At 44.5% G+C, this 18172-nt stretch overlaps 1 protein-coding gene and 2 long non-coding RNA genes across 6 annotated transcripts in view; 1 reads left to right on the top strand and 2 right to left on the bottom strand.

The window, feature by feature from the left end:
* Positions 1 to 18172, top strand: part of GLIS3 (GLIS family zinc finger 3) — a 797279-nt gene that overhangs the window by 238618 nt on the left and 540489 nt on the right. The window lies entirely within an intron of this gene.
* Positions 1 to 18172, bottom strand: part of LOC138844261 (uncharacterized) — an 89101-nt gene that overhangs the window by 29005 nt on the left and 41924 nt on the right. The gene's annotated exons all lie outside the window — the stretch shown is intronic.
* Positions 6213 to 17334, bottom strand: LOC138847399 (uncharacterized). Its single transcript, XR_011385182.1, has 3 exons — positions 16981 to 17334; positions 15378 to 15692; positions 6213 to 14088 (listed from the first exon to the last, which is right to left on the bottom strand). It is a non-coding gene; the product is annotated as an uncharacterized lncRNA (long non-coding RNA).

Raw genomic sequence — 18172 nt, 5'->3', positions numbered from 1 at the left:
TGCAATTTTTGTATTTCAAAAATTTAAAAAAAGCAAACCCTATCCAACAAATTGTCCTTCCCACCTTACCAGCCAGACATAAAGGATTCTTCCTTTAACAGATGCAAAGCATCTGTTAAATGGGATCAGGGTCTCATCTTCTGCCTGGACAAGTATGTGCTGTGTGATTTGGGGTAAGTATTTTTGCCTCTCTGAGCTACAGTCTCTTTATCGTTCATGTGAGCTAATGCTTGTCTCATGGAGTTTTGTGAGGGCTCAGTGATAACAACATATCAAGGACAGAGTGTGTAACTTGGCATTGAGGAAACACTGAGAACCCGGTTGCTGGTGACTGTTTGTATCAGGCAGCATGTGTCTGGCTTTGTGGCATGGAAGAAGGAGAACCAGAACAATGGCCCATGAGGCGTTCATCCGATTACTTTAGTTTCGTGATGCTGGAGGCCCTGTTCTGACTTGGCATGTCAGAAAGAAGACCTGCAGGGGTCCAGCGTTTTTGTGTTAGCCATATTTTCTGCTTATAAAGGAAATAAACATCACTGTAGAAAAGACTAGAAATGTTTAAAAAAAAGTGTGATCATATTTTCCATACAGTTTTGTGTCTTTATTTTCAAATTAGCATTATGTAATGAGCACTTTCTCATGTCATTAAAATTCTGTAACTATGTCACATTGATTATGGCATAATATCTGATCATATGGTTGTATTTAATGAGCCATTTTTCTAATTGTCAGACATTTATATTGTTTCTGTTTTGCCATAAATGCTTAACATTTTGATGAGTATCTTGCAGTTAAGTTTCGTTCTGGATTTCTGATTAGTTCTTAATGACTGCATCCCATAGTGGGAATTCTTGAGTTAAACAACATGCACTTTTAAAGATTCTTGCTATGTATTCAGAATACTTGGACAACTCTGGAAAAGTTTTTCATGTATTAGAAGCCAAATGACATTATCAACTTTGGGTAATAAGTAGTATCTCATTTTAATACATTTAACAATATTCACTATTCGTGTTGGATTTTTGTTTTTGATGATTGTGTGTTCTTTAAAAATATTTATTTATTTGAAAGGAAAAGCAACAGAGAGAGAGGAAGGGAGTAAAGGAGGAAGGGAGAGAGCGAAAGAGAGAGCTTTGATCTGCTGATTCACTCTCCAAATGGTACAATAGTTGGATCTTGGTCAGGTTGAAGCCAGGAGCCAGGACTTCCATTCTGGTATCATGTGGGTGGCAGGGGCCCAAGTGCTTGGGCCATCTTCCCCCTGGACATTAGCAGGAAAATGAATTGGAAATGAAGCACCTGGAATTTGAACCTGGTCCCTATATTTCGGGTTTTTTTAAAAGGTTTATTTATTTACTTGAAAGGCAGAGATACAGAGAGAAAAGGAAAAAGAGAGAGAGAGAGAGAGAGAGAGAGAGAGAGAGAGAGAATCTTCCATCCACTGGTTCACTCCTCAAATGGCCAAAAAGGCCAGGGCTGTGCCAGGCCAAAGCCAAGAGCCAGGAGTGTTTTCCAGGTCTCCCATGTGGGTGCAGGGGCCCAAGTACTAGAGCCATCTTCTTTTGCTTTCCCAGGCATATTAGCAGGGAGCTGGATCAGAAGTGTAGTAGTCAGGACTCAAACTGGCACCCATTTGGGATGCTGGCGCTGCAGGCAGAGGCTTCACTTGGTATACAGCATTGGCCTCTGGTCCCTGTTTGTTAAGTTGCTGTTGGCCATTTAAAATTTATTTTTTATCTATCTATTTCATTTATTTAAAAAATAGAGAGAGCACATGAGTAAGCAAGCATCCGTCTCTTGGTTCACTTCCTGAACGCCTGCAATGTCCTGATCTGGGCCAGGCTGAAGCCAAGATCACAGAACTCCTCCTGGGTCTCCCACATAGATGATAGGGATACAAGTACTTGTACCAGTACCTGCTGGCTCCTAGGGTACAAATTAGCAGGCAGCTGAATCAGAAGCTGGGTAGCAGGACTCAACCAGTGGCTCAATCCTCTGCACCACAACACCAGCCCTATGTTAGATTTTTGTATACTTACTAGTCATTTATTTTTTCATCCCCTCAGAATTCTATTTTAATTTGGCCTATTATTTTCTGTTGGAATTTAGTGTTTTCCTCGTTGGTCTGTATAACTACTCATGTATAATTGACATATAATTTTGTAGATCTCTCTTCACAGATCCTTTTAACCAATTTACAATGCATTTAGTACACACATATATTTTCTGTAATAAAGACTTGCCCACCAACAGAAATAATATGCAAACTATGATCTCCTGAGAGCTAGCATTCCCTGTTTCCCATAGGTCATGCTTGGTACAACAGCAAGGTTTGGAATTAGATGGATTTGAGTCCACATCTTGGTTTTATCATTTATGGGTTTTGTGGTTTGATCTTTCAGAGTCTTGCTCTCCTATTCCATTGAATGGCTATTATCATAACTAATTTGCAAGGCTCAAGTGAAGATCAAGAAATGCTACTAATCTCAATATCCTGACACATATATACCAGGGATCTCAGGGTCAGGTGCCAGAAATGGCAGCAATGATGTCAAGGTACTGAGGCCTTGGCTTAGAACTGGCGCCCAGAGTGTTGGTGACCAGGGTGTTAGGTTGGCTTTGGCCCTGTGAAACAACTTCAGTGCTGGTTTCACCAGTGCCAGAGGTTTAGAGCAGCAGAAGTTTTGACTATGGAGAGGCTCTATAGGAACCCAGAGCCAAAGGGGAGGAAAACCATGAATCCTACCTGGCGACGCAGAGGACATGGTTTGAACTCGTGAGAGATTCTCTTTGGAGACTCTGACAGCTGGAATAGGTAGAGGATTTTACAGTGAGCTAGAGCCAGAAAAATATTGCTGTTGTGATCGCACTCTCACACCATGGTACGTGGATTATGGATTATAGACAGGGAAACTGAGGCCTCCAGCAGCTCAGTGACCTGATCAGAATCATGTGGTCCATCCTGTCCAGACTCAGGTCTCCTAACTCTCTTCTCCATCTCCTGTCATTGCGTAAGTTTCTCCAAGTCAGCCAATTGTATTTTAGTTGCCTATACATGTATTAACTAATTGAATTTCTTGGAACTGGACTCACGTGGGGAGATGGCAAGGTCACTGCATCCTCTTAAATCTGGTCCAGAGTGGGGAGGGACCCTAGCGTACATCAGAGAAGGACAAGGGACCCAGGGGTAACCAGTGGGTCTGTGACTTTTTGGAAAGGTCAGACCCTTCTTTGACAGGACTAGATGTATCCTGATATTACAGTTTTAAGTTACAACCACAAACATTGTTGAAAGCGCCCCGGTTTAATCCCGGGATATTTAGGGTGCTTCAGGTGAGCAGCCAGACATCAGCTGGTTTAACACCATCCCCAGGGCTGGCGGAATGGGGGTGGACAACCGAATCATTGAATTCTACTTTGTTTTCCACCCTTGGAGGCTGTGTCTACACAGGAAACACATTGAGCAGAGGTGACACTCCAGATGATTTGAGCAAAAATCCTTTGCGGCATAGCATTGCCAGACACTTATTTGTTAAGTCTGGCAATGCTACAAGAAATGAGGATTTATTGGCTGGAACCGTGGCTAAATAGTCGAATCCTCTGCCTGTGGTGCTGGCACACCAGGTTCTAGTCCCGGTCGGGGTGCTGGATCCTGTCCTGGTTGCTCCTGTTCCAGTCCAGCTCTCTGCTGTGGCCCAGGAGGGCAGTGGAGGATGGCCCAAGTGCTTGGGCCCTGCACCTGCATGGGAGACCAGGAGAAGCACCTGGCTCCTGGCTTCGGATCAGTGCGGTGCGCCAGACTTAGTGGCCATTTGGGGGTGAACCAATGGAAGGAAGACCTTTCTCTCTCTCTCTCTCTCTCTCTCACTGTCCACTCTGCCTGTCAAAAAAAAAAAAAAAAAAAAAAAAAACACCTGAGGATTTACTTTAGCCAAACCATTCAGTTTAGCTGTTCTACAATTAATTGATCAATTGTGCAGGTTAATTGGCTTGTTTTCATCTTGTGAGGGTTTTATCTCGTTTCATCTCACTTTGTGGTATAGACTACAGTCATCAATAGAGGTATTTCTTTGTGTCTCTAATTTGCCTCAGTTTTGGCCCTGAGACACTCAGCAAAGATGGATCGGAAGAGCTTCTCTTCTATGAGCTGGTCTCATTATAACTGTGGATAGAAGGGAGTGGACATGACTGCACATGGCTGGCTATGCCTTTGAAGGTCAGAAGTAGAAAAGGGTCATGGACACCGCGCCTTCCTCCTGTGCAAATGGTCATGTGTAGTGTCTTTTTGTGCCTAATAATGAACACTGCCACTCCTAAAGGCGACAATGTGGATTGAGGGAGTGAAAGAGTGAAAGGAGAAGGCGTGCAAAGCAGTACAGGGACGGTGGTGGACAGGCCCCTTACTCAGTGGGCCAGGTCAGTCTGTTTAGTGTTCACCTAGGCAACCAGTTGCCAGGAGGTCGACAGTGACTTCCCCATGACAACACTGGAGCAAGGTCCCTGGCATTGCAAACAGAGGCAGACAAGTCAGCACAAGAGTGGGCCTGCTGCTTAATGAGTGTGCAATGTGTACTGCAATCATTTCCGGTAGGATGGAGAGGGCAGAGGGCACTCACCAGTTTCCTGCCTCTGCAGCCATCAGCTGGCAATACTTTTCTGCCCTCCCAAAGACCCTAGAGCTGCCGAGTTTTACTGTTGATGGTTTTGAGGGGTTCTATGCGTTTATGCTTTCTTTTTAACTTGAAGAAGAATTGAATGCTATTTCCAGGAGGCTCCTTAAGAGACCAATTTAGAAACTGCCTGAGACATACCCTATCCACATGGTCTTTCATTGTTCTTTTGACTCATTTTTCCAATGATAAAAGAATCAATACTCATTTCCTGAATTTGAGTGAATGTAATATGAGATGATACCACTTAGGCACACTTGGTGTAACTGTTTGCCTTGAGATTCAGATTCAAAATCCTCTATCCGTGAGACCACCAAAGTCATATTGTCTGCCTCATGAGGGTGTCACTTTTATTTTTAGGTGCTGAAGCCCCTGAGGAACCTAGTCCTTCTATCCGCACAGGCCATCAAACAGTCATGAGGGTAGCATTCTAGGGAGGGCTTGCCCCAAACAAAATGGTGGCCGTTGTTGCTTGAAATCCCACCTTTTGTAAAGCCCTGTTTCAGGCTTTGTAATAACAGAGTTTCTCTTGGGAGGAGTATTGGGCATAACACCTGCAAGTGATAGGTAATTAAAACAGAAGAAATAGGGACGCCTCTGCTCCCCCCAATCTCATTGCTTCACACTTATGTTTACAAGTCTTTTTTTTTTTAAAATAAATTTATTGACTTACTGATTTATTAGGTTGTTTTGAGAAACTGCTGGTCTCATATCAAACCAGGTCTAGGTATGCAGTTCTTTTTTTAAAAAAACTTTATTTAATAAACATAAATTTTGAAATACAACTTTTGGATTATAGTGGCTTTTCCCCTTAACCTCCCTCCCACCCACAACCATCCCATCTCCCACTCCCTCTCCCATCCCATTCTTCATCAAGATTCGTTTTCAATTATCTTTATATACAGAAGATCAACTTGGTATATACTAAATAAAGATTCCAACAGTACAACAGCCTTTCTTAAAGTTCTGGGGGAAGCCGATAGCATTATTTGAAAAGATGGTTTCATAGCTAAGTACAACTGGGGAATATGGGGTTAAAATGATCTCTTTCCTGCACATCTTATCAGAGACTTTGACATTTAAATGCACAGTGTGCATCGCCTTATTATGCAGTAGTTCTTAAACTTATTTGATCAGGAAACAAGTTTCTTTTTTCTTACAGAGCAGGGAGACTATTGTTTATTGGATCATATTTGGAAAGCTATCCCAGAGCAGTGTTGAAAAGTCGTTGAGCAAGACCTTGTCCTATCACCACTGTCTAAATTTTAGAAATCTGTTTTTGTCTTTTAAGATTATACTGTTTGCTGATTCTTAGGCAAAGTCAAGTCAATTTTTTAAAAGGCTTAGTTTCTCGGTTTTTAAAATAAGGATAATAGTATCTGCCTCATAAAGGTATCCTGAAGATCAAAGGAGACAGCTTATATACAACAGCTGTAATGTAGATACTAAATGTTATGAAAATGAAGGTACTGAAAACACATTGAACTGAGAGGCATCTAAATAAACATTATAAGCAAATGATAATATACTGCTCATGCCAGAAATGCTGATGTTGCATGTTTAAGATTTAGAATACATATTGTCTAGTATCTAGTAGGTGATTGATGTATATACTGAATGGATGTATGGGTAGTTGAAGGCCTAAATCTACAACTGTACCAAGTGAAATGTATACTAATAGGGATCGGGTGAGGCTGGCTCTTATTAGCTACATTGGCTCACAGGTCAGAAGCTTGTTTCTATTGCCAGACCAGAGGGGGATGGGTAGGTTGCTGTGAGTATCATGCTCCCTACCTCTAAACGTCATCCAGAGACCCAGGTGGGCTGGTTTGCTCAGCTGTTCTCAACATGAGCCTTCCCTCTCTGTGTGCAAGTCTGCTCCAATAGTCCCGACTTCCCACCAGCAGGACAGGGGAGGGAGGAAGACAGGAGTGAGCGGCTTTGTGAAGAAGATTCTGTGAACCGGGAGTTAGTCACATGACCACACTGAGCTACAAGGAAGCTGAAACCTGAGGGACTCCTATCACTTGTAGGGTTGGGAACGTCAATGATTTGGTCTGGCCCTGCCAAGGCAACCGCAGGTAGGACTCAATGCAGTGAATCTCTAGCAGGCTAATTTTTCAGTTGAGAATTTTACATGATCTCTGAGTGATGCTACAAATATCCAAATGGCCCATGGCAGAAGAAAGTTTCCACATCTCTGTTAGAGGAAGAAAATAGCAGTGGATAGTGGGAGCAGTCTCTGCCTCAAAAGCCTGCCTCAATCCTATACCTAAATCTAGGAAGGAAAGCTGCTTCCAGTGAATGTTGACCATTAGAGTCAGGGCATTGCTCCTGCGGTATGGAGTTAGTGTTCTCTTCCACTTTGGGAGTTCTAGTTCAAGAGATTTAGACAAGCTGGGTGGGTTTGCAGGAGTTCAATTATGATAGTTGGTGATAGGCTGGAAATCCAAAGCTTTTAATAAATCCTTGGGGGGCATTCAGTACATTAACCTGGAAAAGAGAGGATTTCAGGATAACAAGATATCTGTCTTTAAAGACATAAGGACTCCCAAATTGAAGAAGGCTTAGAATTATCCATGTAGCTTTAAGAAATGAAAGGGACTCACACTTCAGTCCCCCAAATGCTTTTCCATCCCACCCCCATGGACCATCCCTTTTACAAGCCAACCAATTCAAATTTCTTTCTGCTTTGGAGCAAATCATATTTTCTCTCACTTTTAAGCCTTTGTCCATAAGTTTCTTTGGTCTCCAACACTTTCCCAACTTTGGTTCTGGCTATTTCCTGCTCATTTTTCTGGTCTCAACTTGGATGTTTTAAACTTTAGGCAATTTTGACTAGTACCTAAGTCTGTGATCGGTACCTGTCTCCCGTGTTCCTTTGGCAATCCACAGTACCTCATCATAATGCAACACACTGGATGAAGTAGTGGGATTTCCCACTGACTGTACCTACCTAAGTACAGGCAGCTCCATACTTCCCTGGTTGTCAAGAACCCAACCTCTGTTCCAGGGGGCCAGTGAATGTCCTGAGCTGCTGCAAAAGGCAAGAAAGGGAAGTTTGGTAATGGTAACTTTGATGGGGTAGTGAATTGAATGGTGTCCTCCCAAGATTCATGTGCCCTTGGAACCTTAGAATGTGATTTTATTTTGCAAATAGTCTTTGCAGATGTAATGAGTTAAGATGAAGTCATACTGAATGAGAGTGGTCTTTACATCCAACAGTCAGTGTCCCTATAAGAGAGGGCACAGAAAGAGACGCACAGAGAAGGAGACACTGTGAATAGGAAGAGATTAGCATTACGCTGCTCAAGCCAGTGGCTGCCTGGAACTTTCAGGACCTAAAAGGACAAAGAAAGAATTCCTCCCTAGAGCTCTCAAAGGGACCATGACCCTGCAGAAACCTTGATTTTGGACTTACAGACTCCAGGAATCTAAGAGAGTAAGTGTCTATTGTTTTAGGTTGCCAATTTCTGGGAGTTTGTTACAGCAGCTTTAGGAAACTAATAGAGATGGCACAGGGCAAGGTGGGATTCCTTTCCATGAACAGTCTTCGGATGACATGTGTATAGCTGTCAGTAGAGGGGACCAGATATACAGCAGTGGGAAGAACAGCCAACATGATCCTTCAGTGCAAATGTCAGGCGTGTTTGCTACACTGGCAACAGGTGATCTGTAGGCATCACTTTGCCTCAACCCTGGCTCCTCCGATGCTTGCTGTAGTGGATTCAACAATGATTCCACCTATTCCGAGTTATCCCCTGTGTCCAGTTTCTATTTGCAGCAAGCTCTCAGTCTTTCTTGCTAGCTCAGATGGAGGTCACATAGTTTGCCTAGGTTCTTAGTCTGGGCCTTTTTCTTTTCACTCAACTATTGAGACCTAAACTCTAACCAAATGGTTTGCAAACTGTGGTTCCCTGGACAAACAATGTCAGCATCACCTGAGTGGGTTCTAATAGTATCAAAGCTCAGGGCCTAGTGCAGACCTACTGAATCAGAAACTCTGGATGGCCCCAGCAATCTTTGTCTCAACAGACCCTGCAGGTAATCTCATTGTTCATCAAAGTTTGAGGGCCATCCATTTATAGCTTTGCTGTCTTGGGGCCATGCATCTTGATTTTTCTTTTAATTCTCCTGGCAAAATCCAGATACTACAACACATAAGATTTGGCTTTCAAAACTTATTTCTGATATGAGCATCAGAAGTCCACATCAGATATCATCATAAAAGTAAGGTTTTTTTTTAAAAAAAAAAGATTTATTTATGTATTTGAAAGTCAGATTTACACAGAGAGAGGAGAGGCAGAGAGAGAGAGGGAGAGAGAGGGAGAGAGAGGGAGAGGGAGAGAGAGAGAGAGAGAGGTCTTCCATCTGCTGGTTCACTTCCCAATTGGCCGCAATGGCTCGAGCTGCCGGAGTTGTACCGATCAGAAGCCAGGAGCCAGAAGCTTCCTCTAGGTCTCCCACGTGGGTGCAGGGGCCCAAGGACTTGGGCCATCTTCTACTACTTTTCCAGGCCATAGCAGAGAGCTGGATTGGAAGTGAAGCAGCCAGGACTCAAACCAGCGCCCATATGGGATGCTGGCCCTGCAGGCAGTGGCTTTACCCACTATGCCACAGTGCCAGCCCCAAAAAGGCAGTTTTGACTATGACTATTTCTATGTACTTGCATTTCTGCTGGAATAATCCAACTTTTCATCAAGGGTATATGGAAAACTCCAGTTGGCCTGAGAATAGTCCTGTTCAAGGAAATTTGTTAGAGAAAAGCACATAAAGATATATTAATTGGTATATTAAAATCTGTGTGCTAGCTACATACATTCATGTATTCATCTGTTTCCCTAGACTGTAAGCTCTTAGAGATCAAGGACTATGTCAGTATGATTTGCCACTGTGTTACAAGCACCAGCATGAGCCTGGACACTTGTTGAACAGATGAAAAATCAGTAAGTTTTAGCGATTGTAAATTCCCCAGCACCAGAGGTGTTTAGGCAGAGATTAGATGGGAATGGCAGGAATGTTGTAGAGAAGGTTCACATATCAGATAGGTGTCGGACTGTATGAATTCTCCAGCCTTCACCCACTGTGAGTCTTTGTTACAGGACCCTGCAGGTAGTGCAGCACTTGGCCCATTGTCTAGCACAGTCTTACTGTTAACTGTTTTGTAACCTACTGACTTCTCCAGTGAGAGTAGAGTTAATGGTGACTTTCTTATAGGCTCCCAGACATTTTCTGGTTCTAGGACAAATCGTGGGGTTTTTGAAGTACCCATTTGGGGAGCATTTTACTATTCAGAGATAAAAAAATCTATTTTTTGTTGTCACACTTATAAATTTGGGGAATTGTCCTGACTTCAATATTGTACTTGTTGATTGTAAGAAGCAAAGTGAAAAATTAAAGTCTGCAGGGCTCAGTGGATTGAGATGATACTGCACACACACAGATATAGAGCAGCCCCTGGCTGCTTTCATGCAGATGTGGGGTGATGGTCACAGAATGTCACACTGGAGGAGACCTCAGGGGGGTTGTGGTCTACATTTGAGAAAACTGAGGCCTGAAAAGGAGGAAAACTTCTTGACCCTGCACCGATGCCCAAATAGGTAATATATTAGTGGGATGAAAAGGTTTATGCCATTTCTTTGAGCATTAGAAGGATAGCCTGGCAAGAAGGCAAAATTCAAAAGAACCTGATTCATGACCATAGACCTTGGGTGGCAAATGCCACTGGTGGCTCACTTGTGTCCCCTTGACATTCCTCTTACAAGCTGTGGTTCCTGGGGTGTAAGAGAAACAGGCAGATAACTGCAACTTGTCAACCTACCTCTCCTGGCCGGGGAGTGCCATGTGTCAGCCTCTTGTTCTAATAGACCAATGAGAGTGAACATTGCATGCTCACTGTGTGTCAGACACTAGTCTAAGTGATCTAAGTGTCTTAAAGCTTTCAATCCTCACAACACCCTGTGTGATAGAGACATTTATTATCTGTAAGTTATAATGTAATAATAATAAATGCATAATAAATAATCAATTCATGATAAATAAATGATAAATGCATACGAAACTTATGCAAGGTCACAAGCCAATTGGGGCCAATTGGGGAGTGAACAGTCAGGGCAGGACTCTAAGCTGGGCTCTCTGGTGTAGAGACAACTGCCCGGTAAAATTCTTTTTTTTTTTTTAAGATTTATTAATTTATTTGAAAGTCAGAGTTACACAGAGAGAGAAGGAGAGGCAGAGAGAGGGAGAGAGAGGTCTTCCATCTCTGGTTCACTCCCCAAATGGCCTTAATGGCTGGAGCTGTGCTGATCTGAAGCCAGGAGCCAGGAGTTTCTTCTGGGTCTCCCATGAGGGTGCAGAGGCACAGGGAATTGTGCCATCCTCTACTGCTTTCCCAGGCCACAGCAGAGAGCTGGATTGGAAGTGGAGCAGCCAGATCTTGAACCAGCGCCTATATAGGATGCCGGCATGGCAGGTGGCAGCTTCACCCACTACACCACAGTGCCGGCCCTGTAAAGTTCTTAATATAGAAGCTCGTGTGGATTCAGAAGTCAGGAGGCTTCCCTCTTCTTGAGGCCCAGGGCCTTCCTCCTTTGGTTTCCCCTTTGTAGGGGAATGGATTGATCTATCAATGATCCAGGGTCCGGGGCAGTGCCACAGGTTTCCTGTTCACACAGGTAAGAAGGTGGGAGGCAAAATGGCTGATTGAGACTTGTGGATATCCCCCAGTGCTCCCAGTTTTGCTATGACTTTGAGACATGAACTTCTCTAACTGCTGCTACTTAGGGGTAGAGGGAGTTCGGATTATTCAACTGGCTCCACAGGCGGAGTTGTAATTCTTTTTTTTTTTTTTTTTTTTTTTGACAGGCAGAGTTAGAGAGAGAGAGAGAGAGAGAGAGAGAGAAAGGTCTTCCTTTTCTGTTGGTCCACCCCCCAAATGGCTGCTACCACCGGTGCACTGTGGCCGGCTAGCCATGCCGATCTGAAGCCAGGAGCCAGGTGCTTCCTCCTGGTCTCCCGTGTGGGTGCAGGGGCCAAGCACTTGGGCCATCCTCCACTGCCTTCCCGGGCCACAGCAGAGAGCTGGAGTGGAAGAGGAGCAACTGGGACAGAACCGATGCCCTAACCAGGACTAGAAGCCAGGGTGCCGGCACCGTAGGCAGAGGATTAGCCAAGTGAGCCGTGGCGCCGGCCGGAGTTGTCATTCTTTAGGAGCCTCAGCATAATCTAGGATGCCTTAGGGTTCCTAGCACAGACCTGGAGAGATCTTTATTTCTCTTGCCCCTGCCCTCTTAAGTCACAAAGGATGAGTCAGTCTCGGGTCTCTGGGCAGACTCTAATGAGACATGGCTTCCTGGCACTGGAGCCCTGCAGTAACTGCATCCAAGGCTTTCCCATCAGTGGATCACATGACTGGAAGACCATATGTGCTGGGCTACATGAGCATTGATGACAGTGGTGAGTGGGAAAGAACAAAAAAATCCTGGGACATTTCCCTAACACAAGTCATGCTCATACAAAGGCTTTTGTGTTCCTACTTTACTTTAACCCAGGATCCTGCTGAAGGTCTGGATTTGTGACACATGTTCAGGGGAATTTAACATCAACAACTCACCACAAGACATTAGATTCCACTGGGCTTCAGGCATGTTGGTCATTGAACATAGCCCTCAGGTACAATGTGAACAAAATGTCCAATTGAAAGAAGTTGGGCTCCAGGCAAGGGGGACACTTCTTGCCCAAGAGGCTGCTTCTGGTGCTACATAGGCTATTGCTTTTCCACAATTCCACGGGTACCATCCTCACTGATGGCAAATGGATGGAGCCCCTTGGAGTTGTGTGGTGTGATGACAGTGGTATTGTATTCAATGAGGTGAAAGGCAGCCCCCTCTGGCTTCACAAAGCAGAAAGCTCAGGGTTGCTCATGAGCCCTCCTTGTCTATCATGCTACGTTCCCAATCCATCTGAGAACATCCTGTCTTTTAGCTTTCAGTCCCAGTTGAGTCTGCCCTGTCTCTTCATTCCACTTCCCTGATCTCTCCATCATCCCTCACTCAGACTCCTGGAGTAATCTTCTCGCTGGTATCCCCACATCTCTAATGAAACCACTCTAATGATTTGTCTTGGCTCTGAGAAGAAGGACCAAGGTTTGGACATGGCCCCAGGCTTTGACGTCTGTCCCTTGCCCACCTCCCCAGAATTACCTTGTTCCTTCTGTTCTCTCAGCCTCACTGCTCTGGCCTTTGTGTTCAGGTCCTGGAGACCTGCTGTTCCCTCTGCCTGGGACGCTGGATGGTCTCCCTTCTCACCTCCACCCTGACTGCATCATTAACTCTCACTCACTTTTACTCTCAGCTCCTGTGTCATTTCCTCACCTGACCTTTTCAACATGAATCACATTGTAACCTCTATGGATGGGATGGTTTCACGTCAGTTTCCCCCATGTGACTCTAAGGTATGTATCTTGCTCAATGCTGTACCCCCGGTGCCAGCACAGGAAGCTCAGGAGATATTTGTTATTAAAGGAATCACTTTGCCCTTAGGTGGGAAGCAGGACAAAAGTAAGTCCACAGCCACAGATACCCCCCACTGAAGTCCCTACATCTTTCTCTGTGTGCTTATCCTAAATCAAGACCCAGATCTTCCTCTTAGCAGGTGCTTCCAGCCTGAGTACATTTCTAACTATTCATATCATCCAGCTCTAGAATTTGTCATCATCACAAACCACACCTCTGTCTTTTACATAATAACTCTTCATCCCATCTTCTTCCATTGGTGCCACCATTCTACTTTCTGTATCTATGAATTCTACTCTAGTTATGTCATGTAAGTGGAATTATACAGTACAGTAGTCCCTCCTTATCTGCAGTCTTTATGGGTTTCAGTTATCTATGATCACACATTATTAAATGGAAAATTCCAGAAATAAGAAATTCATGTTTTAAGTAACTCTTATTATATTGTTATAATTGATCTTTTATTATTGGTGTTTGCTGTCAATATCTTCCTGTAACTTACATTAATTAGGCTTTATCATTGCTATGTATGTATAGGAATAAACATAGTATACATAGGATTACATACTATATGAGGTTTCAGGCATCCTCTGGGAGTCTTGGCCCCTATTTCCTGTGGATAAAGAGGGATTTACTGTATCTGTCTTCTTATGGCTGAATTATTTCATCTAATACAATGTCTTTAAGGTTATCCATGTTGAGGTGTGCGTCACAATTTCCTTCTTCTTAAAGGATGGATTATATCCCATTACGTGGACGTACCCCATTTTGTTCATCCATCCTTCTACTGGTGCATGGTAGCTGTTATTTCTGCCTTCTGAGTGTTGTAATGCTGGACATCAGTGTTTGACAGTTTTCAGTGAGTGATGCTGTACATCGGTGTTCAACAGACAATTTTCAATGACCTGACATAATTTTTGAGATAATGGGTTAGTGTCTCCCTCATCTTGGCATAACAATCTTTTTTTAAAAAACGTTTAGCTATTTATTTGGAAATCAGAATTACAGAGAGGTAGGAGAGATGGAGAGAGACAGAAATCTTCTACCCGCTGGTCCACTCCCCAGATGGCTGCAATGGCCAGGGCTGGGCAAGCCTGAAGCCAGGAGCCAGGAGCTTCATCTGGGTCTCCCACATGAGTGGCCAAAGCATTGGGCCATCCTTTTCCAGGCCAGTAGTGGGGAGCTGGTTTGGAAGTGGAGCAGCCAGGACACAAACCAGCACCCATATGGGATGCCAGCATTACAGACAGCGGCTCTACCCATTAGGCCATAATGCCGGCCCTAGCATAACTGAATCTTGAACTGAGTATTTCTTGCCTTGCAAAAAGTGTCTGCTCACCCTTTTACCTAGCCAGCCCCAACTTAGACTTTCTGCCCCTTGAGAAATAACAGAAGCATGGGGAAGCCTATGTCCCCGTGGGGCTTGTGTTAGGATGAGTAAGTAGGCTTCTGGAGTTTTGAGTGCTGTGTTGGGTCTTCAACCCTCACCAAAATTCAGAGAAGGGGAGGAGATCCACGTGCATCTTGGTTTTGGGGAATGGATATTTGTTTCCTCTGCCTGCTGTAATGAATCCATGCAAATGTGGTAACGTGAAATAAACAAATTGATCCTCATGTACCTCTGGGAGCCAGAAGCCTGCAGTCTGTTTCATGGGGCTAAAGTCAAGGTGTCAGCAGAGCTGGAAGCTGTGAGGGAAGAGTCACTTCCTTGCCTTTTTAGCATCTGGTGGCCTCTTGTGATCCCATCACCCCACTCTCTGCTTTCACCATCAAATTGCCTTGTCCTCTGCATCTGACCCTTCATGCCACCCTCTTATAAGGACCCCGTGATTCCATCAAGGTCATCAGGTAATCCAGGACAATCTCCCACCTCAAGATGTTTAACTGAGTCCTATCTGAAGAATCCCTTTTGCCATCTAAGATAACATTTTTACAGGTTCCAGGGGTTAGGACATGAGCATATCTATGTGGGTGAGGATGTTGTCAGTGGAACAGAAAAGGCTTCCTAAGAAGCAAGGGGCTGGCCTTAATTGGCAGGCAGTGCAGGACAGGTGGATGGGGTTAGAATTCTAGGGAAGAGGCAGATGGGGGCTGGGTAATCTGCCCCCAACTAGTAGTAGGCATTACAGGATTCTTTCTCTGATGTGTGAGTCAACAAACATCTACCCAAGGCCCACTGTCAGCCTGGACTCACCTCACTGCACCCACTGGAGTATTCTACAGAGCGCCCAGTGTTTCTGACCAGTGGGCAATGCCCTGATCTCTGGGAGCAGCACAGCAGTGGAGATTCTTGTGCAATGAATTCTTGTGGGTCTCCAAAAAATGCACTCCTCGTGAACATCTACAGAGCTTCTCGAAGGGCTGACACTTGTTAGGCTCTGTAGATGCAGGCAACTGAGACATAGCCCCTGCTCCAGGGCGTCTTTTTCTTCTTGGTTTCTCAGGCTTCATGCCATGAAGAGGATGACTTTTACAGTTGAAACAAATTTTTATAAAACATGGACTGTCCCTGAAAAAAAAAAAAAAAGGTTGATTTTGATTTTGGCTCGAAACTAGGTAAACATGAATCTTGGTGTGCATTGTCTGATTCCAGTGTTGATGAGGGTTTAAGAGGGGAGAGGAGGCATCCTGATGAGTAACAAAAATGTGGGTGCTTCACAGAAAAGGCAAGGATTTCGGCAGGATGGAGAGCTACTAGAAGTGGGGGGTGTACTGAGGGATGCGAGCTTAGTAAAATTCCTGAATAGGCTCTGAAAGTCTATCATAAATGCTGATTTGAAGATGAGCTGTATGCTGTTCCTAAAGCTTTTATTTCTTTCATGTTGGTCCAAATGTTATGCCCTAGCACATTTCTCGGAGTGCTCGTCACCACATTAGGGGGTCCTTGACTCTTTCAAGTGGTTCAAGGGGGAACATGTCACTCATCAAAAACACACAAACAGCCCCCTGAGAGGTCCTGTCCTAGCCTCAAAAGTAAAACATAAAGGAGGAAAAAATGTGATGGGGTTTGCAGTTTGGAAAAGGCAGCTTTATGCATGTGAAGGTGGAGCATATGCTGAAGCTGTGGGTCTTGTGGGTGCACTGGGCTCACGTGCCAGCAGGAGGACTCATCAAATGTGTGGCCTGGGCACATTGTTGAATTTCTTGGCGATTCTGTGGTCTCTCCTTTAAATGAGGACAAAAGAGCACCTAAGCACGAGGCTGTTGAGTAAATTCAGACATATTTGACATATCATCCGCAGTAAGTTCTGAATCAGGGTCAACTGCTGCTCGTGGATAAGGATGCTACCTGGGCTTGTATCTTTTAGTCTGTGAAGTTAGGTAAGAGAAAATGGTGGCCCAAGTTAATCCATCCTTAGAAACTTGAAACAAATCACCCAAAGCCAAAACAAATCAAGTGACTTACAGAAAATGGTGCAAAACAAATCAAGTGATTTACAGAAAATGTGCTTATTGAGTCATTGGCAGGCTTCCTGCTTCCTTGCATTTTCCTTAGTGATTTATTCGAATCCTGGAATATGTATTCAGATTGACCTCAGTCTTTTTATGAGAAGATCTTGCAGAATCCAAAGCTGCTGCCAATGTGTGAGTGAAAGGAGGGGACAAAGCTTGGATCCATCAAGAAAGAGCATGAATCATAATCGTAGCTACTATTACACAACATGGTCAGTGACAAAAAGTCTTTTCACCTGTTTTGTCTCACATGATTTGCAAGTCAGTCCTGTAAGCTAAAATGGGACTGTTAATCCCATTTTACTGATGGAAATAGTGAGGCTGAAGGAAGTCAAGTAACTTACTTGGCACAGATAATAAAGGGCAAGACTCAGGACTGCACACCTTCTGCCTTTAGAAAAAGCCAGAGGCCGGCACTGCAGCTCAATAGACTAATCCTCTGCCTGTGGCGCTGGCACCCCGGGTTCTAGTCTTGGTCGGGGTGCCGGATTCTGCCTTGGATGCTCCTCTTCCAGTCCAGCTCTCTGCTGTGGCCCGGGAGTGCAGTGGAGGATGGTCCAAGTGCTTGGGCCCTGCACCCACATGGGAGACCAGGGGAAAGCACCTGGCTCCTGGCTTCGGATCAGCATGGTGCGCCAGCCGCAGCGTCCATTGCGGGGTGAACCAACAGAAAAGGAAGACCTCTCTCTCTCACTGTCCACTCTGCCTGTCCAAAAAGAAAAAAGAAAAAGAAAAAGTCAGTGTCCTAGGTTATGAGTTTCACAATGAATTGATCAGAAGATGAATGAATGCAGCCGTTTTTATAGAGCTGACTGTCAGAGTGCTCACTTTTTTTTTTTTTTTTTTGACAGATTTAGACAGTGAGAGAGACAGAGAGAAAGGTCTTCCTTTTCCTTTGGTTCACCCCCCAAATGGCTGCTATAGCTGGTGCGCTGCGCCGATCCAAAGCCAGGAGCCAGGTACTTCCCCCTGGTCTCCCATGCGGGTGCAGAGCCCAAGCACTTGGGCCATCATCCACTGCATTCCCGGGCCACAGCAGAGAGCTGGACTGGGAGAGGAGAAACCGGGACAGAATCCGGTGCCCCAACTGGGACTAGAACCCGGGGTGCCGGCATTGCAGGCGGAGGATTAGCCAAGTGAGTCGTGGCGCCAACCCAGAGTGCTCACTTCTGAGTGCTGTGTGCTATTTTGAAAAGGGGGATATTGTACAGAATATTTTTAAAGAAATGCCTCTCTCTCTCTCTCTCTCTCTCTCTCGCTCTCTCTATCTCTCTCTCTCTCCCTCCCTCCCTGCCTCCCTCCTCTCTTCCTGTCTTCCACTTCCCTTGACTCTCTGCCTTTCAAATAAATAAGTAAACATTTTTTAAAAATCAAAGACTATAATCAGACATGCAAAAGCTTTTGAAGGAGACAAGCCTTACTGGAATATATTAGGACATTTGTGTCATTTCCTCAGGGGACTATTTTGAAGGGTATCCCCTATTTGGGTGTGAAAGTTGGTATGTTTCTTTAAACATGAGGGCCATATTACTTTAT

The sequence above is a fragment of the Oryctolagus cuniculus genome, chromosome 1, assembly GCF_964237555.1.
Source record: "Oryctolagus cuniculus chromosome 1, mOryCun1.1, whole genome shotgun sequence".
In the NCBI taxonomy this organism is placed as follows: Eukaryota; Metazoa; Chordata; class Mammalia; order Lagomorpha; family Leporidae; genus Oryctolagus; species Oryctolagus cuniculus.
Note: the sequence above shows the minus strand (reverse complement) of the source record. Positions and strands in the feature narration are given on the sequence as shown.